At 52.2% G+C, this 21158-nt stretch overlaps 1 long non-coding RNA gene across 1 annotated transcript; it reads left to right on the plus strand.

The window, feature by feature from the left end:
* The first annotated feature begins 2319 nt into the window (after positions 1-2319).
* On the plus strand, positions 2320-16159 carry LOC138848782 (uncharacterized). Its single transcript, XR_011386849.1, has 2 exons — positions 2320-2608; positions 4864-16159. It is a non-coding gene; the product is annotated as an uncharacterized lncRNA (long non-coding RNA).
* Positions 16160-21158: the final 4999 nt, after the last annotated feature.

Below are 21158 nucleotides of genomic sequence, written 5' to 3' on the forward strand. Positions count from 1 at the left end.
AGTGGGAATAAGAGAGGGAAGAGATGTATAATTTGGGACATGCTCAAGCTGACTTGCCCCAAATGGTAGAGTTAGAAACATACCAGGGGATTCCAATTCAATCCCATCAAGGTGGCATGTACCAATGCCATCTCACTAGTCCAAGTGATCAATTTCAGTTCACAATTGATCATAATGAAAGGACTAAGAGTCAAAGGGAGCACATAAACAAGTCTAGTACCTGCTAACACTAACCGATAGAATAAATAAAGGGGAGAGTGATCCAACATGGGAAGTGAGATACTCAGCAGACATAGAATGGCAGATGTCCTAAATAGCACTCTGGCCTCAGAATCAGCCCTAAAGGCATTCCGATCTGGCTGAAAAGCCCATGAGAGTATTTCAGGCATGGAAAGCCAAGGCACTCTGGCAAAAAGATCTCTGTGAGTGAGATCCCAGTGGAAAGAACAGGTCTTCAAAGAAGGAGGTACCTTTCTCTGAAGGGAGGAGAGAACCTCCACTTTGACTATGACCTTGTCTAAACAAGATAAGAGTCGGAGAACTCAAGGGGCTTCCATAGCCTTGGAAACTCATGACCGGTGCATAGGGAGATTACTGATGCCATAAACAGGAGTGTCAATTTGTAAAGTCAACAACAGGAGTCACTGTGCACTTACTCCTCATGTAGGATCTCTGTCCTTAATGTGCTGTGCATTGAGGCTTAATGCTATAACGAGTACTCAAACAGTATATTTCGCTTTGTGTTTCTATGGGGGTGCAAACTGTTGAAATCTTTACTTAATGTATACTACACTGATCTTCTGTAAAAAAAAAAAAAAAGAAAGAAATTATCAATTCCCAACTTGACTCTCACTGGGATTAAACATGACAATAGGTCTGATCTGATTTCATCATCATTTTAAAAAAATCATCTATTATTTTTCACTTTATGTTTCTGTGTGGGAGCAAACTGTTGAAATCCTTACTTAATGTATACTAAGCTGATCTTCTGTATATTAAGATAATCGAAAATGAATCTTGATGTGAATGGAAGGGGAGAGGGAGTGGGAAAGGGGAGGGTTGTGGGTGGGAGGGACGGTATGGGGGGGAAGCCATTGTAATCCATAAGTCGTACTTTGGAAATTTATATTCATTAAATAAAAGTTAAAAAAAAAGAATCAGTCCGAGGTAACAAGCTTTTATTTATTTATTTATTTTTTTACAGTTACCAACTTCCTCCTCCCTCCCTATTTTTTTTTTTTTTTTTTTTTTGCTCAGATCCATTTTCAATTGGATAATGAGCTTCTACGGCTTCTAAGCTCTAGGTAATATAAGGTGGTTCTTTCCCTGTGGGAGTTTCAGAAGCCAGAGTCCTGGAGAAGAGTGACTCCTTGCCTGAAGCCTGTTAGTGCATCTGTCCGGCCCACTCCTGTTAGCTTAGGTCCTGGGGTGTCTTGCACTGCAGTTAAAGACCCAGGGAGACCATCTCCCATAGGCTGAAGGTCCTTTCTCTCTCTGGCTGCCCTCCCTGGGGGAGGCCGACACTGCCAGGACCTTGCCTACACCCTGACACCCTCCCGTGTGCTTCTGCTAGTGGCGCCTGCGCTGTCTGCTGCTCTGTGCCCATGCAATTTCTCCGGAGCTGTGCAAAGCAGCCGTTTCCATAAGCACGGCTTGGAGCGCAAGCGGCTCACGCTCCGGGAGAGCCAGCATGCAAAGGCTCCCGGGTGTGGCGGGATCAACGCCCCAGTGACCCAGCCCCAGATGACGCGCCAGGTGCCCACGTTGACGGCTGGCTAGTGACGCGTTCCTCGCGGGCTGCCTTCCGTTTCCCACATCACTCTCCCTCTTCTCACTGTTGTATCCTGGAACCATTCCCCAGGTGGCCCACGAGTCTGCGTTGCGCCTGAAGGAACTCGGACCTAAAAGTGCAAGGACCCCTCTTTCACTTTTGCTCTGGGCTCCTCTTGTGACCACTTGGCCTAGCTTTCCCTCCAACCTCCGTAACCTGCTAAACCTCTAGCTCTGCTTTTTCCCTTGTTCATTTTAATACTGATTTCTCCTTCCTCCTAACGTGCGTCGTCTGTGACTCCTGTGCTGGCACTCTTTTCTTCCGTTCTTTCATTTGCTATTTCCTTGCTAACTGCCCCTCTCTTTCTCACTTCCCAGTTCACATCCGCAGGGGGTGAATTTGATAACCCAGCCATCTTTTTTTTTTTTTTTTTTTTTTTTTTTTGGCATGGAGCATAGGCCAACCACGGATTGGCTGAGCTCAGGTCAGCTGATCATCCGTGGTCCAATCAGCTGTGTGGAGGGGCGGGAGTTGGGGTAGGAGGGTGCCTGAGGGTGTCATGGCCGACCCTACTGGGAGACAGCTGTGAAGTTCTAACGCCTGGCGCCTTCTCTCACGTAGGCAATCGCTGTGGTGGTCTCCAGTTTGTTTTAAACGTAGCTTCATCTCCTCTGCAGCCGGATCATCTCCTCGCATCTCTCCAAAGCCGCAGTTCTGAAGCCGCCATGGATGTGTGTGAAGGAAGACACAGATGCCTCAGAAATGGTGCCTGGGCAGGGCTGTGGCAGGGCCTTCCCCTGGGAAAATGCGGATTTGGGGGGCTGAGGCATTTGACAGGTTAGTGCCCCACGTGTTTTTCCCCGATTCCAAAAAGCCTAGAAAATACAGAAAAGCACAAGCAGACAATAGAAGCCACAGGGAATGGCCGCCTTCCGGTCATCACTCCTTGAATTGTCACGTAGGACCTCTGTGTGTGCGCCCGGTTTTACAGGGGAATATTTCTTGCCCATACTAAGAGGATCATCCTGGCTATGCTACTTTTTATAACCTGCCTTTTTCAGCTTATCACGGAACATTTCTCCGCGGCATTGAATACGCAGCCATGGCCTCATTTCCGGCTGCACTGGGCCTTCGTGCGGGCTTGTCACCCTCCCGCGCCAGGACGCTCAGCTGTGAAAGGCACCGGCTTATCCAGGTAAACCTGATGAGCTCCTCTCACCTCCGGCTCTGGTTCCACTAATCCCATGCCGACAGCTGGCGTGCAGGGCCTGTGCCGTCTACCGTGGCTGGAGCGGTCCCCGCGGCCCCAGACTCTCCGGGGGAAATCACCAGGCAGCTCTCTCTAGCTTCTTCCTCCACGTGCTCTGCACAGCTCAGGACACCGCGATGCAAATCATCAGAACCTAGAGCTGGAGGGTCCCTGGGGGAAGCCGCCAGCCCTGCAGGCTCAGGAAGGAGGAACCAGGCCCGGAGAGCGGAAATGGCTTAAACGGGCTTAGCTGGGGAATCTATGGCAAGGACAGAATAGGAGCTCCAGCCCTTCTTGCCACACCCCCAAGACCTGGGGTTTGGCTCTGACCCCATCAGTCCTGCAGGGCGATGCCCCTGGGCCCCAAGATGAACTTGCTGACTTCAAAGCCCTAGCCAAGAAGGCCCGAGCTTGGAAAATGCACCCGAACCCCACCCCCTCTCCAGGCTCCTCCTGGATCAAGTTCTGGTTCCACCTCCCAGGGTGTGGTGGAGCAGCTGTCTCTGGCTCTCTGCAGAGGCCGGGTGAACCTTCTAGCAACGAGTGGCCTTCCTGCTGCCAGGGCCATGCTGGTGAAGGGTGTGGGACTTTGCAGCCTGTTGCTAGCCACTCCCCTCCAGTCTCCAGCTCTCTGAGTCCGAGGAGCAGATGGTGGCGGCTGGCACAAGCCCAGGAGCCCAGGGCACCCTGCCCTTTGGGGGCCGCTATGGTTTGAATGTATTTAGTGCCCTCAGACTCATGTAGGAGTTGAAACCCCAATGTCACAGGTTGATGAGGTTGGAAACTTAGTCTACTATGACTTTGAGAGGTAAGGCTTCAGAAAGTGGTTAGCTTTAGATAAGTCGTTAGGGTGGTGGCCCCTGATGGTTTATAAGAGGGACAGAGCTTAGCCCAGCAATCTCTCTGTCTCTCACCTCTGCACTGCCTTAGGCTCTGACAGCCAGGAGAGACCGCAGCTCTGGAACCCAGAGTCAGAAAAAGCCTCTCTGCTTTATAAATGTGTTTAAGTATGCATATTTCATTATAGTACCGAGGGGCTGCCTGATGTAAGAGAACTGTCACTCACATGCCCGCAGGAGCCCCTGTTAGGAGCCTCTGGTTTCCAGGGGAACCTGGGGGAGACCTTGCCCCTTGTCGTGATGAAAGAAATCCTGCCCAGAGCGAGCCTCGGGGAGCAGTTCTTCCAGCCGAAAGCGGCTCGCACAGCGTGAAATGGGAACTGGGTTACCCCAGCGCCCCCTCTGCAGGTCTCTCAGACTCCTGGGCTCCGTTCCTGGTTGCAAGGGCCTTGGAGTGAAGCAGCGTGAATGGGATCCTGAGGCTTAATGCCTCACCCCCCACTTCCTGAGCTGGTCTTGGCTGAGTGCCAGCCTGGTGATCGATCTCCTGGGCCCCGGATCCCGGAGCTCGGGCTGACCTCTTTTCACCCTGGTGCTTCCGGCTGCGGCTCTGCTGTGGCGACGCAGGCTGCTGATGCCCTGTGACCGCTGGCACCCGTCTCCCATGGATCTCCCAGTGCAGATCCCTCAGTGCTTTCTCTGCATCTTTAAGCCTGCACTGCCCACTTTCATCTTGAATCCACGACCTCTCCTGCAGATTCTCTGATGCGGCAAGCAGGAAGAGAGCTGGTCTTTTCCAGAATCAGGGAGCCAAGATTCAGACACAGGTCTGAACCTCCACCATCCTTGCTTTCAACTACCATAGGGGACCGGCTGACGTCGAAGCATCCCCAAGACGCTGTGTCCATCCACCCACAGGGAACACAGGGAACAGTAGTGCACCTGCCTGTGCAGCTTGCTTCAACCCATGTGGATTTACTTTATTTTGTTTTATTTTTTTACAGAGAGCTTGGAGACTGCTGGGTGCCGTGGAATCCGTCTCCTGTCTCGAGTCAGTCATGTTGGACCAGACCCCGGCCAGACTGCTTTACAGTCTGGGCTTCGTTTAAGTGACGACGAACGCCCATATTTCTGCTGTCATCTGCGTTGAACCAGATGGCTTCCTCAGTGCTGGTGTTGTGAAGTTCCACTTTCTCTCAGCCAGCAAATCTATGGCAACCCCTCTGCCTTAGGCTGAACCCAGGTGCCCCCTTGAAGTCATTGGGTTAAAGGTACAGGTTGAGGGGGCTCTTGCTTGGGACTAACTAAGGATCTAAGGATCCTAAAGAGCTCGGGCCAGGACCCAGATGTCTGTCCATCTGCATACTTGATTCTTTTGAGGACTAAAACATGTCACCTGATTTGTCTCCTAGGGCTGCCGGGACACAGCTCCACCAACTCGTGGGCAAATGTATTCTCTTGAGGTTTTGGAGACCAAAGTCAAAAATCAAGGTGTCCCCAGGGCCCTGTTCCTTCTGGAGGCCCTAGGAGAGAACCTGTGCTGTGCCTTCCTCTCAGCTTCTGCTGTGGCAACCATCCTAGTGTTCCTTGGCTCAAGGACAAATCACGCTGATCTGTCGCTGACGTCACACGAACTTCCTGTGTGTCTCTGCAGCTGTGGCTTTTCCTCTCCTTATAAGGACAGCAGCCATTTTATTAGTGCCCACCCTAATGGGCTACGACCTCATCTTAGCTTGATTACATCTGTGAAGATCCTGTTTCCAAATAAGGTCACCAGGGTTAGCACTTCATGTCTGTTTCGGAGACACTACCCAAGCCATCACACCCCCCCCCATCCCTAAGTCAGTGAGCACCCACAGTCTGAGGGTGTGCAGTGTGTTTATTGCTGGGGACACAGAGCAGTTCCTGAATGCTAGCGCCAGTCATCACTGAACCCTCACCTTGGCCTGTGAGGAGGTTCTTTGAATATCCCCATTTAAAGATGAGACAAAGAGACAGACCACGGACTCACAGTCAGACAGGCCTATTCAGCGACAAACCTGAAAGGCACCCACTGCTGGCAAGGACATTGAGTACACAGTAGGGAGCATGTTCTTGTACAGGCTAGGGGCTTCTATAGCTTGGGCCAGTGGCTGACTCTTAAGATAGTTGGGAAGGCTTGTGCCAATGGCTGAATTCTTAAGATAGCGGTGCGGCTGGGGAGGGTTCAGTCTAACAACCAGCCTCCTAAGATAGTGGTGCAGCTTAAGACAGTTCTGCTCACGATCTAGCAATCCAGCATAAATGACTCAGTCTGTGATATTCTGTTAGGGCAAGTGCAAAAGGACTAAGTCCAAGTCCTTACCTGAATGCCTGACTACCTCAAATTGCACCCACCTCTACCCTGGAGCACAAGGGTTCTGTCTCTTCTAGCCCCTGTTGCATGCCCAGTGCCCACAGCAGCGTCAGGCTCTCAGTAATATTTGTTGACTGAATACTTGAACAACTTAATGCGAAGTGGCAGCTCCTCCTTCATGGCATGACTGGTGTGGAGGAGGAAGAGCTTTTCCTCCAGAGGGTTAGCTCTTGGAGAGCAGGAAAGAGGCCGCTTGGCTTGCTGCTGTATTTCCAGTGCCTTGCACAGAACAGAGTACTCCGTGACTATGTGTGGGTGGAGGGAGGGGAAAATGGGCCACTGCAGAAGAAAGACTTGCCTTCGAAGTCAGGGATGGCTGTGGTTGGATTGGAGGACTCGGAGGGGAAGAGAAGACTTGTAGCCCAGAGGGGCCGCGGGGCGGGGCTGTGGGCGCAGGTGGAGGGAGAAGGCCATACATCAATCTCTGGACTGTCAGGGGCTGCCTGATTTGAACAAGGCTGGCATCAAGGGAAGAGAGGCAGAGAGGACGCATCTGATTACAAATGACTTGGATGCTAGGTGAAATGAGACAGATTTTCTTCGGGCCCTAGGCACCAGAGATTTCCCTAACAAATGAGTTTAACGTGCCCAAGGATGACAGCCTGTGAGTGTAGCGTGGTTCTCTCTCGCCCCCTCCAGGATCACCAGCGCTCTCCAGCTCCACAAAGATCCGGTCTTCAAATAACCTGGTCTCAGGCAATTAAACCGCGTGCAGGTCTATGAATCTGAACATTTCAGAGGATCCTGTGTGGCCAGGAGGTCAGCATTGCCTCCTACAGCCTAGCTGGCTCGTAGGAGGAGCCACCGCCCTAGTGACAAAGCAGGTGCAGCCACCTCTTTGTGGTTGTTGGTTGCTTGGCTCTGTGGGGTGCAGGGATTTCAGGGACCAGACCATGATGCCAGGGTTCCTTGAACCCAGCTCAACACCTTTCATCTCGTTCCATTTCAGAAAGATGAGGGCTAAAATTCGAACTGCCTCCGGAAGGGCAAAGCACTTGTTTAAAATTAATACTAACGTGCTATGACTGTGCACAGACCTTCTCTCCCTGGAGGGCAGAGTTATAAAGCTGTAAGAGGCAGGGGTGTGGGGAGAGAGAAGGGACTTGTGCAGTCCCAGTTTTACCACTCACTCCCCATGGGACCTTAAGCAAGCTCATTAACCTGTCACCTCTGAAAACAAGAGCACATGATGCTGGGGGCCACGCTGATCTGCCTGCAGCTGCCACCTCTGCCCGCCACCATCCCTGTCTGTGCCATTTCTCAGGGCCCTCCTGGGCCTGGAAAGCCTCTCTCTCTCTTTTTATTTTTTCCACCTGACTCTTTGTCGTTCGTGTTCCCTGGTCTTCCCAGGGCTGGGTGGCCAGCTCTGGGTTTACTCAGTGTATCAGCTAGCTTTTCACCACTGCAATGAAATACCTGTGATAAGCTACTTATGGAGGAAAGAGATGGTTATTTGGCTGTCAGTTTCAGAGGTTCAAGTTCAAGATGGGGCAGCCTCACTGGTTTGGTGACTGGTCAGGACAGATAGCCAGGACAGAGCAAGTGTGGAGGGAGATCCCATGGTGAGCCAGGAAGCAGAGAGAGAGAGAGATATATATAGAGAGAGTGAGCGCACACAGCTGGGCCAACTCAGGCCTCAGTCATAACTACCTGCTGATGGCCTTCAGTGGCCCCAGGAGCCTGCAGGAGGCCCCCCTGAGAAGCACTGTAATTGCAGTATCTCAACATCTGGCTTTGGGATTTGCCATTCTGCATGAGTGGAGGAGCCAAATCCTCTTCAAACCATAGCACAGAGTAAAGTCAACTACTTCCTTGTGGAGCCACTCTTGCTTTCCCCAGACAGTGAGAACCTGGAGGCCGGGGGCTTTTCCTCACCCCTCCTGCAGGTCATCATGGAGGAATCAGCAATGTGTAGTCAGTGATTGAGAATGACTTCTGTTCAGAAAGAGTTTTGGGGCCCGTGTTGTGGTTCAGCAGGTTGTCACTGCCTGCGACACTGGCATTGCATAGGAGCACTGGTTTGAGTCCCGGCTGCTCGGCTTCTGATCCAGCTCCAGCAGTGTAGGGTAGCCGAAGTGCTTGGACCCTGCACCCACAGGGGAGACCCAGATGGAGTTCCTGGCTTCAGCCTGGCCTAGCCCCAGCCATTGTAGCCATTTGGGGAGCAAACCAGCAGGTGAAAGATCTCCCCCACCCAATCACACTGCCTTCCAAATAAATAAATATTAAAAAAAATTTCCAGAATTTGATAGTAACCCAAGAAAATGAATGCATGTCATTTAAAATTTTATTTTTAATTAAAAATAATATATGTGCATATATGTGGGCTTTTAATATTGATGAACTGTTTTGATGTATGTTTACCTCTTGTGCTTTCTATGTCAGGCTGAGGCATCCAGGTGCACCAAGGATTCAGTTCTTTTTTTTTTTTTTTTAATTTGAAAGACAGAGTTACAGAGAGAGGTAGAGCCAGAGCCAGAGAGAGAGAGAGAGAGAGAGAGAGGTCATCCATTCTGCTTGATCACTCCCCAAATGACCGAACGGCCAGAGCTGAGCTGATCTAAAGCCAGGATCCAGGAGCCAGGAGCTTTTTCCAGGTCTCCCATGCAGGTGCAGGGGCCCAAGGACTTGGACCATCCTCCACTGCCTTCACAGGCCATAGCAGAGAGCTGGATCGGAAGAGGAGCAGCTGGGACTTGAACCGGTGCCCTGGAGCTTTAACCAGCTATGTCACAGCGCCAACCCCATGTTATTCAGTTCTCTAGAACTACCTGTGTTTGACCTTGCCACCTTGCACAGAGACACTGGGTGTCACATAGTAACAGGCAGATTTTTTTTTTTTTTTTTGGACAGGCAGAGTGGACAGTGAGAGAGACAGAGAGAAAGGTCTTTCTTTGCCGTTGGTTCACCCTCCAGTGGCTGCCACGGCCGGCGCGCCGCGCTGATCCAATGGCAGGAGCCAGGTGCTTCTCCTGGTCTCCCATGGGGTGCAGGGCCCAAGCACTTGGGCCATCCTCCACTGCACTCCCGGGCCACAGCAGAGAGCTGGCCTGGAAGAGGGGCAACCGGGACAGAATCCGGCGCCCTGACTGGGACTAGAACCCGGTGTGCCGGTGCCACAAGGCGGAGGATTAGCCTATTGAGCCGCGGAGCCAGCCGTACAGGCAGATTTTCATCCAACAGATACGGAAATGATTTCTTCCTAGTAGAAAAGATAACCTGCTTTATTGCCATGTGGAACATGAACCAGTGTTGTCCCTACCTGCAGTCTTGTGCTGGTATTCTTTTTTCCTTTACTTTTTTCTCTTGCCATGTATATGTATGTTTCGCATTATTTAAATCAGCTTTGCCATCTTACTGATTCCCTCAGGACTTAATGAGTTAAATAATAAGACTTCGGCATGCATTCCCTCTACACTTTATAAATAAGAGTCTTTTTTCTTTAAAGACTTATTTTATTTATTTGAAAGGTAGAGTTACTCAGAGAGAGAGGAGGAGAGACAGAGAGAGGTCGGTCTTCCATCTGCTGGTTCACTCCCCAAATGGCTGCAATGGTTGGGGCTGGGCCAGGCTGAAGCCAGGAGCCAGGAGCTTCTTCTGGTCTCCTACATGGGTGTAGGGCCCAAGTACTTGGACCAGCTTCCACTGCTTTCCCAGGCACATTAGCAGGGAGCTGGATTGGATGTGGAGCAGTCAGGACTTGAACTGGCACCCACATGGGGCAAGAGAGCCGCAGGAGGCGGCTTTACCTGTTATACTACAGCACCAGCCTAAAGTCATGTTTTTAGCATTTTGAAAATCCTGTTTGGGGCCAGTGTGCTGGTGCAGTGGGTTAAGCCACAGCTTGTGATGCCGGTATCCCATGTTGGAGGGCCAGTTTGAATCCGGCTGCTCCACTTCCAGTTTAGCTCCCTGCTAGTGCACCTGGGAAAGCAGCAGAAGATGGCGCAGGGGCTTTGGCCCTAGCATCCATGTGGGAAACCCAGATGGAATTCTAGGCATCTGGCTTTGGCTTGGCCAAGCCTTGGCCATTGCAGTCATTTGGGGAATGAAGCAGAGGATGAAAGATCTCTGTCTCTCCCCTCTGTCACTCTGGGGAAAGTGTGGGAGGCAGAGTGGGGGTGGGGAGGTCATTGGAAGAGTAGTTGACTATACTCTGTGCTATGGTTTGAAGAGGATTTGGCTCCTGCATTCATGCAGAATGGCAAATCCCAAAGCCAGATGTTGATAGTGCTAAGAAGTAGAACTACTGCAATTATGGTGCTTATCAGTGGGCCTCCTGCTTATTTGAAAGGCAGTGTGCCAGAGAGAGGGAGAGAGAGAGCGGTCCTCCATCCACTCGTTCACTCTCCAAATGGCTGCAACAGCTGGAGCTGAGCAGATCTGAATCCAGGAGCCAAGAGCTTCTTCCAGGTCTTGCCCCTAAGTAGATAAAAAGAAAGAAAGAAAATCGTATTTTGTCATCTTCTGGGAATTTTGAGAGGCCTAAATGAAGGCATCCCCTGTTGTATTTTCTGAAGAGCTATGCATTGGACTTTATATCCCTCATCTCATTTAATCTTCATCTTGACCTTATAAAGCAGATGTTTAGTTCATCAAGCAGGAAACTAAGGCTCAGAGCTATACGGAATAACTCGGTAAAGCTCAGGATGTGGACCACCTATGGGAATGTCCACGATGTCTACCACATTACAGAAAATGTCAGTGTCTCTACTGTTGGGAAGTTTGGTGGTGGGAAGCTGTGGTTGGGATTCTATCCGTTTCTCCTCTTTCTCCATAACAATGGAGAGAGTTTTAGTTGAGGCCTTTCTCCCTCTCCCCCACAAAAGACTACACCTCTTGGCCTGCATTGCAGCTTAATTTTGCCCATTGAGAGATAAGCAGAACTTATAAGACTTTCCTTACAAGATAGTTGATGAGCACCTTTTCCTGTCTGCTGTCTTGCACCCACCCACTAGGAATGCTGGTCTGAGGTTGGGTGCTCTGGCTGTGACCCTGCACCAAAAGGATACAGGTGGACTTGGGGAGGTGCGTTCATGAACTAGATGGGCCTGGGGCTCCCTGAGGGCTCCCTGGAACACTGACTGCTGGGCTGTTACTTGGGGAGAGATAAGTAGCTGTCATATTTAAGCCATTGTTTCACAGGATCACTGCTACTGTTTGTAACCAAACAGCATCCTGCTCTGGTGCAAAGGAAGTGGAGAGGATTCTTGGAGCAAGGTTGGCCTTCTTCAACGCAGCAACCCAGGGATGACCTTGAGGCTAAGAACCAACCAGAAGGGCCCTGCAGTGGAGCTGTCAGAGAGACAAATGCTGAATAGGTTCTGACAGCCACAACTCACCCTGACTGGCATCACTGTACCCTCTTCCAGGCCTGCCCTGTCCATGTTTATGGCACTATTGGGAGCTGCCAGCACAAATGTTACCGTTCCACCCAGGCATCTGTCATCTCTTCTTCTGGGCAGAAAGAGATGGGGCATCCCCAAAGCTGTCAGGAGGAAACCTCCTGGGTGCTGGCTTCTCTTCCCAGAGTGCGGGGAGCACATACTTTTGGGTCCACTCCTCGAGGCTCTGCCTGTTGAGAGTACAAAGACATGTGGGTCCCCTTAACACAGACCACAGGCCAAACATCTCTGACCTTGCTGGGGATGGGGTGCACCCTTGCCTTCCCCCTCGTCTGCTGGGAGAGAGCAGGGTTTGCTGTCCCTGCAACTATGGAGGCTTGGGGGCTGCTTTATTCAACCAGAAGCTCTGGCAGTGCCTGGACGAAGGCAGCCACAGAAGGGGCATTTTCTGCCATTGGGAGGCGCCCTCTCCTGGGCGCCTCTGGTAATGTCCCACCTTGGCTGTGTATTTTGCTGCATCATCTTGGATGCGATGCTCATAGGCTTCCGTCCCTTACCTGTAAGTGGATATTAGGACAGTTCTATCTGGAAAGGCTGTTGCAAGACTACCTGAGCTCTCCCAAGGGAAGCTTCAGATGCAGGCTCACTCAGTATCGCTGCCAGTATTGCTAGGAATAATAATAACAGCAGGAGCAGAGCTCTGAGCAGGGCTGGACCTGGTGCTGAATACTGAGTACTTGACGTGAAAGATCAGTTTTTATCCTCACAAGCCTGGGAGGAGAACTAGTACTACTGCTATACCACCCCCATTTTACAGGTAGGGAAACTGAGGCCCTGGTGGGGGTACAAACCCAGCCAACGGTTCCAAGGTCCATGCCCTTGACCACATTCTAGAAAAAGTAGGAGGAAGGAGGAGATCCTACCTCAGTTGGAGACAGGATGGGGACTGTTAGTATCCCATTTTAGGTTGAGGGGACTAACAGAGCGATTGGACGACTTAACCAGGTCCACAGTAACAGACGGCAGAGCCAGGATTTGAACAGCCTGACTCCGCAGCCTGACCCCAGAGACACTGCCTCTGCCCAGCCCCCCACCCCCACCCCCCGCAGCCCACAGAGAGGGTGTCTTGCCACCCGCCTCTTCTTGCAGGCAGGAAACGACTCAGGGGCGATGCCTCTCTGTCAGGGCCGCCTCCACGACAGATGGCGGCCTGAGAGCTCAATCCAGGTGTTCTGGCTCCAAGCCAGCCCCACCTCGCCCTCCCCGAATGGCTCCTTCTGCAGAAAAGCAAAAGGATGTGAAGAAGGCAATGTTGGGACTAAAAAGCAATTTCACTTTTCCATGACAGTACGGGGACATTAATGAGAACACGGTTGCCTGCAGCGCGCCTCTTCCAGGAAAAGCACTTGGGGTTCAGAACCACCCCAGGCACAGCGGAGACGAAGGCAGGAAAAGGGGCTTCCCCTGCATTGCTACTCTCCACAGCTTCTCCCCTAGCAGGTGCCACCCCCCCCCACCCCGCCACCCCAGCGCTTGTGCTAGGATTTACCAAAGCCTTGCTATGCCGGGCACCCTCTGCTTATTTTCTTCATTTTATTTGAAAGGCTGATGAACAGAGACAGACGGATCATCTTTTGTCTGCTAGTGCACTCCCCAAATGTCCACACCGGCCAGGGCTGGCCCAGGCCGAAGCCAGCAGCCTGGAACTCCAGCTGGGTCTCCCGCGTGGGTGGCAGAGACACAAGTGGTTGAACCAGCATTTGCTGCTCACTAGGATGTACATCAGCGGGAAGCTGGATGGGAAGCAGAGAGACCAGGACTTAACCGGGGCATTCCGGTATGGGATGGGGGTGTCCCACGCTCTGCCAAACGTCCGCCCTTCTAAGGCTTTGAGGTGCTGACTTATTCAGTTCTCCCTGCAGCTCTCGGGACTGGAGGGTGGCATTAGCGCCATTCCTGTCTTATAGAGACAGACGTAAAAGCACAGCAGCCTGTCCAAGGTCACTTGGGGGTGACTGGTGCCAGCTGGATACACCTCCAGTGGCCTGGCCCCAGCCAAGCTCCCCTCTGCTCGTCACGCAGGGACAGCATGGACAGGGAGCTGATGGGGTAACCCTCCCCAAGCTCTCCTTGCCTTGATCTTGGGCTCATTCACCTGATGAGATTCTGACCCACACTTGCCCCAGGGCCCTCTGTGTAGACTCTCCAGATGAGGGCAGGAAGACCCTTAAAGACACGCCCTGCACCCTGTATAATAGGATTATGGCCAAGCCGCTCTGCAGCCAACAAGAGGGGCGTTCGAAATCTGGAGAAGTCAAGGAAAGCTTGGAAAGGGTGCCAGGGACACTGGGTCTTGAGGCATAGGTAGGAGTTTGCTGGGGGCTGAAGAGATCTTTCCATAGAGAATGCTGAGGCTGGTGTGGGGGTGGGGTGGAGTAAGCACGGTGGGGAGCCCCGAGGGGCAGCTGGCTGGGCGCTGTGCTAAGACGGGTGTTTCATGCAGAGGCCCCTGTGGGGCTTGAAGCCATCTGGCATACACCCCCTATTGTAGCTTCCTAACGTGCTTAGGCCAAAGCCACAGGGCCCCAGTGGGGAGGACGTGGCCTCCCAGCCCTAGCTGCCACCTTGTGGCCTCAGCTGCCATGTCGCTGTCCCTCACTGTCCACTCTCCGGCCACACCTGCCTTCCTGTTCTCCCGTGAACAGACCAGGTACATGGTGTAGAACCTGGGGTTGCTGCTCCCCCTTGCTGAACCCTCCCCCAATCAGCATCCTTCATCTTAATCTGTTAACATATTCAGGCAAGCTGAATCGCAACGAAGGCTTGTGAAATGAATGAGTGAGGTCTATTTTTCTGATATTCCAATTCATTGGACGTAAGTATACAGAGAGCTCTCAGCCTTGCAATGACACAGGCTCCTTAACCAGGGCCCCTGTCCCTCTTCGGCTGCCTGGATGGCCCTGTGTTGCCTGGGCTGTCCCATGTTTGCCCTGGGCTGCCGTGGAAGCGAGGCCGCCTGGTCACTCAGCGCCTTTGCTCATGGCTGCATCTGCCACAAACGTGGTTCCGCAGCAGAAAAACAGCCATGAAATTGTTTGAATAGAGAAACTGCCAAAGCCCAGCTCAGCTAAAAGACAAAGAGGCAATCCTACCGGCTGGTCGTGTGCTCCCGATCCCAATTCCTGTCTTCCCGACACATCCCGAGGCTTTTGCCACTGCCCTGCAGCCACAGCGGGAGGGAGCGGGCAGCTGGAGCAACGTGGCTGACCCTGGCCTTGGGGCACAGGAACATCACCAGCAGGCTGTGTTGTTAGGGAAAGATGTCCTGACAAATTGTAGACGGCCAAACAGCAATGAAGTCTTTGATGGAAAGGACAGAAAATCAGAGTGTGCACAGAAGTTTTTTTTTTTTTTTAAGATTTATTTTATTTGTTGAAAGACAGAGTTACAGAGAGAGGTAGAGACAGAGAGAGAGGTCTTCCATCCGCTGGTTCACTCCCCAGATGGCCGCAATGGCCAGAGCTGAGCTGATCTGAAGCCAGGAGCCAGGAGCTTCTCCCAGGTCTCCCACGTGGGTGCAGGGGCCCAAGCACTTGGGCCATCCTCTACCGCCCTCTCAGGCCACAGCAGAGAGCTGGCTCAGCAGAGCAGCAGCTGGGACTAGAACCGACGCCCACATGGGATGCCGGTGCTTCAGGCCAGGGCTCTAACCTGCTGTGCCACAGCGCCGGCCCCCAGAAGTTGTTTTGCTATTTCCTTGACTGCATGTCCATGCTCAGCACTTACCTCTTATCTTTGTTTCTCATCCATTTTACCACAACAACAAAACCTGCGGGTTCCCCGAAGTTTGCACCCTCACTTGGAGCTCACGTCTATTTCTCCGTTATCTTTCTTTCCTGCTGAATGATAATATTCGCTGATGGTGATCAATCAACCCCGGTCATCTGCGGGCGATTGCAGCTAAAAATTACTTTTCAGGACTGAGCCTGACTACGTGGTGTCTTAGCCAAGGCAGAGGGGATGGGTTCAGCCATGTACGCCCAGAGGCCCGGTGAAGAAATCGGAGCTTAATGAACCCTGAAGCAGAAAATACAGCCCTTACTTTGGGGACGTGAACCAACAACTGGTTTTGAAATTGTTATTTAGAGACAGCAAGGACGGTGGGGACTCTTTGCACCCCACGAAAGGCTGCGGAAGCCCCCCAAGGATTCTGAGCATGCAGTTTGGGCTCCAAGTTTCCTGCCATTCTGAGCCTGCTGCTGCTGGATTAACCAAATGCCCAGAGCTTGCAATCTGCTAGGAGCCCCTTGTGGGGGTTAGGTGATTGCCTGGCAGCCCCTGCAGGTTCCAGCGGCGATGGGCTCAGCAGATTCACTCCTTGGAGACGGCAAGGCAAAGTGATTTCCCAATATCTGCAATTTTGGCAAACTGCGACTCTTAAAAAAAAAAAACAAAAAAAAAACAAAAAAAAAACAAAAAAAAAAACAGATGGAGCTTGGCGAGCCCAGAGCGGTGGCGGGAACCCCAGCTCCAGAGAGCGTGCTTAGTCCATCCCCCAGCCGAGCAGTAGGTGGCGCCAGCAGCCTTTTCAGGGCGGAGCCGCCCGCGCCCTCCCGGTTCCCCCAAGCAGAGGTGACGGGGGTAGCAGCCAGAATGGGCTTGCCTGTAGTTTTGGGAGCGAGTGCGTGGCGGGGAGGGGGGACCGGTGAGGTGTCCAGGTGCGGGCGGCCGCGCGCGGGCTGAGCAGAAGGTTGCTTGGTCTTGCCCGGGTTTCCATTTGCTTGCTGGCGAGCAGGGGCTGGCGTCCCGCCGAGGTCTCCCAGCCACGCAGCCCACCCTCCCCGCCGCTACCCTGGTGGGTAGGTCTCCTTGTGCGCTCCTCTCCTCGCCAGCAGCCAGGGAGGGGGTAGTGCAGCAACGACTCCTGGGGACCCGAAGTCAGCAACCCAGCCCGGGGCAGAGGCCTCCCAGGCTGGGCGTCCCATGGTCTGAGAGCGGGCCCTGAAGTCAGACTTCCGCAAGCATGGGGCGGGTTTATTAGTCAAGATCTAGCGAGAAAGCCAGAAACCGCTCTAGGTCTAGGTCTTCGGAACACTGGGACGCTCCCATGTGGGAGACCCGGATGGAGTTACTGGCTCTTGGCTTGGGTCTGGACCACACCTGGGCGTTGTCGCCATTTGGGGGAGTGAACCAAAGAACGAAAGATCTGTCCCCCCCCCCCCCTCCCGAACTCTGCCTTTCAGATGAATCTTAAAAAAAGTTCTTTAACTTAATTGTATCTGCAAAGGTCACGGTCACAGGTTCCAGGGGGGAAGGGCAGGTCTTTTGGGAACTCACCCTTCAACCCACTAAGTAACGGGGTTTTTAAAAATTAATTATTTTATTTGGAAGAGAGAGAGAGAGAGAGAGAGAGAGAGAGATTGACTTTCCGTCTGCTGGTTCACTCCCCAACTACCCACAACTGGGGCTGGTCGAGGCCAAAGCTGGGAGCCTAGGACTCGGTCCCTGTGGCCCACATGGGTAGCAGGGACCCAGCTACTTCTATTATCACTCGCTGCTCCCCAGGACGAGCGCCAGCAGGCACCCTGGCACTGGGATTGGAGCCAGGGCACAGGCAGACACCTGGTAGAGACACGGACGGCCCAGGGAGCGACTTAACTGCTGCTTCCCCCAGCCAGGGCTTTAAAGCACAAGGGCGTCTGCTCACTCAACAGCAGGTCTGGGGCTGGGCGGCTCCCGCCCCGGTTTGTTTGCCCAACTCTCTGCAGTTGGGTGGGGCTCTCGCTCATCACGAAGGGGAAGCCCCTCAGTGCACTGTGTTGTTCCGGGCTGGAGGGGTCGGGGTGGCGGCACCTGTCACAGCTGCCCTTGTCACCCAAGCACAAGCTTTCTCAGCCTCCCCCCATGCCTCCCCGCAGCCGTCTCTTCTGCAGGAAGAAAGGCTGAGACAGGAGCCCTGAGCGTGCCCCACCTCTGTCATGGAGGCGGGTGAGCCTGCATGAGTCACGGGTCAGGGACTCACGGGGACTGACCCAGTCCCCGCCTTCAGGGAGCTCTGCCCTGTTGTCCCAGCTCCCAGGACAATGTTGTCTTCAGGTTTGTCTGGGGGCAGGAAGGAGCCCCCAGTGGTGATGGAGCCGAGTGCACTGGCCTCTTCCACGCAGGACCCTTCAGCTGGGGGTGCCGACTGCAGGGCGCCTTCAGCGATCAGACTCGGCCACAGAGAGCCACCTCACCAAGGGTACACCCTCCCCAGGGGCACCACAGCCCTCCCCAGGCTGGGTGGTGCTGCCTGCTCCATGCTAACACAACCCATGAGATCCCAGCTGGGGAAACACTACAGGGTAAATGATAATGATAATGATAATGATAATAATAATAATAATAATACATCAGGGAGAAGAAAAGGAAAGGAGAGGAGACTAGATTTCAGGATGCGTAGCAAACTCAGCCAATTAAGGTGTATAGGCTTTTTCAGATCCTGATTTGAACAATCGACTCAAAAAAGTGATATCATTGGGGAAACGGCAACAGATAGTTAATTGTATCCAACTGCACAGATATTTAATCATACCAAAGCATTATTAGTAATATTGGGCCAGTGTTGTGGTCCAGCAGGTTAAGCCACTGCCTGGATCACCAGCATCCCACATCAGCACCAATTCAAGTCCCAGATGCTCCACTTTCGATCTAGCTTCCTGCTGATGTGCTTGGGAGGCAGCAGAAAGTGGCCCAAGTGCTTGGACCCCTGGCACCCACGTGGGAGGCCAGGATGGTGTTCCTGATTCCTGGCCCCTGGCTTAGGCTTGGCCCAGTCCTGGCTGTTGAGGCCACTGCGGTCTCTCTCTCTCTCTCTCTCTCTCTCTCTCTCTCTCTCTCCCCTCTGTCATTCTGCTTTTAAAATAAATAAATACCTGGCCAGCGCCGTGGCTCACTTGGTTAATCCTCTGCCTGCGGTGCCGGTATCCCATATGGGTGCTGGGTTCTAGTCCCAGCTGCTCCTCTTCCGATCCAGCTCTCTGCTGTGGCCCGGGAGGGCAGTGGAGAATGGCCCAGGTGCTCGGGCCCCTGCACCCGCATGGGAGACCAGAAAGAAGCACCTGGCTCCTGACTTTGGATTGGCGCAGCTCTGTCACAGCCATCTGGGGAGTGAACCAACGGAGGGAAGACCTTTCTCTCTGTCTCTCTCCCTCACTGTCTGTAATTCTGTCAAATAAAAATAAATAAATAAATGCATCTTTTAAAATGCTAATAATGATTATTGTTATCATCATCATCATTCTGGCATGTTAATGGTATTATGGCTGTGTTTTTTTGTTTGTTTGTTTTTAATGGCAGCAAGGGTCTTAGAGGTACACACTGAAATAGTTAGGGGTGAAATTTGTAGTTCTGGTGTCTGAAATTTGTTTCAAGATGTTTCAGAAGTGAGAGTGGGGTGTTAGGGAGCAGATACAGGTGAAATAGGATCCATATTATGTTAATAATTACTGGAACCCAGAGAGTAAGTGAGACTGAAGATATATATCAACCAAGTGTAATGTGTAGACCTTGCTGCGGCCCTGAACCAAGTAAATCAAGTTTGGAAAAACAATCAGGGCCAGCACTGTGGCATAGCATGTAGGGCCACCACCTGCAGTGCCAGCATCCCATAGGGGTGCCAGTTCGAGTCCTGGCTGCTCCACTTCCAATCCAGCTCTCTGCTATGGCCTGGGAAAGCAGTGGAGGATGGCCCAAGTCCTTGGGCCCCTGCACCTGCGTGGGAGACCTGGAGGAAGCTCCTGGCTCCTGGCTTCAGATTGGCGCAGCTCAGGCCATTGTGGCCGTCTGGGGAGTGAACCAGCAGATGGAAGATCTCTCTCTCTCTCTCTCTCTCTCTCTCTCCTCTGTGTAACTCTTTCAAGTAAAATAAATAAATTTTTTTAAAAAAAAGAATCTGCTAACACTTAAAAAAAAAAGAAAAAACAACCCATGAGACAATAAGGAACACTGGCATCTCAAAATTGAGAATGATATTAAGGAACATTGTTACTGGTTTTTTTTTTTTTTTTTTTTTTTTTTTTTGACAGGCAGAGTGGACAGTGAGAGAGAGAGAGACAGAGAGAAAGGTCTTCCTTTGCCGTTGGTTCACCCTCCAATGGCCGCCACAGCTGGCGCACCGCGCTGATCCGATGGCAGGAGCCAGGTGCTTCTCCTGGTCTCCCATGGGGTGCAGGGCCCAAGCACTTGGGCCATCCTCCACTGCACTCCCGGGCCACAGCAGAGAGCTGGCCTGGAAGAGGGGCAACCAGGACAGAATCCGGCGCCCTGACCGGGACTAGAACCCGTTGTGCTGGAGCCGCAAGGCGGAGGATTAGCCTAGTGAGCCGTGGCGCTGGCCTATTGTTTTAAGTACCACAATTGGTATGGTGCTATATTCAAGAAGAAACGAGTCCTCCTCTTTTAGAGATAGCTTTTGAAATGTTTATGGACAAAATGATGTAATATCTGTGATTTGCTTCAAAATATTCCAGGAGCAGGCAGTGGGGAGAAGAGGGGGTGCGGATCAAAAATGAGCCTTGGTCAACAGTAGCTGTTGAGTGCGGTGATGTGCCCTTGGGGTTTTATTTTACTTTTGCCTCTACTTTTGAATATGCGTGAAATTTCTATAATAAAAAGCTCAAAAGCAAAGTCCTGTGAGGAAAGATTATCCCATCTCTGCAAGCATTGAAATAGAGGCTTGGGGGGGAGGGGGGCGGGTACACTGACTTGCACCAGGCTCCGCAGCCTGTAGGGGGCAGTCACAGACATCAGCCTGACCCACGACACCTGCTGCTCCCTCCTGCGCAAGACCCATTCTTTGCTTCTGTTGAAGGCCATGTTGGGTTTTCTTCCGGAGATCACCAGTCTCCAGGCCTAGCCACTCCCATTAGTCTATCTGGCCAGGGCTGTGGGCTCAGAAACAGGCAGGTGATGCAAGTTGATCCCATTAAGACGCAGTTCTTAGAGAGGGAGAGACTTCCTTTCCCCTGAAATTGCTAAGACGTGTGGCAGCAATGAGAAAAATGTATATGGAGTGCTTCTGGGTGCCGGGCGGTGTTCCTAACTGTTACTTAACGCAACTCTCAGAAGTGGGTGCTATGTTTCTCCCCCCTTTACAGATGAGAACACTGAGGTACAGAGAGGTTAAGAGAACTGTTGGAGCTACTGGAAGCCATTTCATAGACAGCCTCTGTCCTAGGTGAAGCCAACAACTCTCAAAAAAAAAAAAAAATTGTAAGGAGACCAAGGCACCGTGTGTCACTTGAATTCCTGGATTGGAGTTCCTGGATTCAGTGGTGCCTTGGATTTTTCTATTTCTGGAGCCAACAGTTTATTGGTGGAAGCCAACTTGAGTTGGGGTTTGTCACTTTACCACTCAGAGGAGGCTTGGCCTATAAAATTCTTGAGGACCTTAAATGCTAAGGGGAGGGGGAAGAGAGAGAATGAGAAAGGAGCGCTGTGAATACAGACACCCTGCTAGATGCTTCGCACACCCCATTGCATTTCATCGTGACAACACTGTTAGGTGAGCAGTGTTTCG

The sequence above is a fragment of the Oryctolagus cuniculus genome, chromosome 2, assembly GCF_964237555.1.
Source record: "Oryctolagus cuniculus chromosome 2, mOryCun1.1, whole genome shotgun sequence".
NCBI classification, from domain to species: domain Eukaryota; kingdom Metazoa; phylum Chordata; class Mammalia; order Lagomorpha; family Leporidae; genus Oryctolagus; species Oryctolagus cuniculus.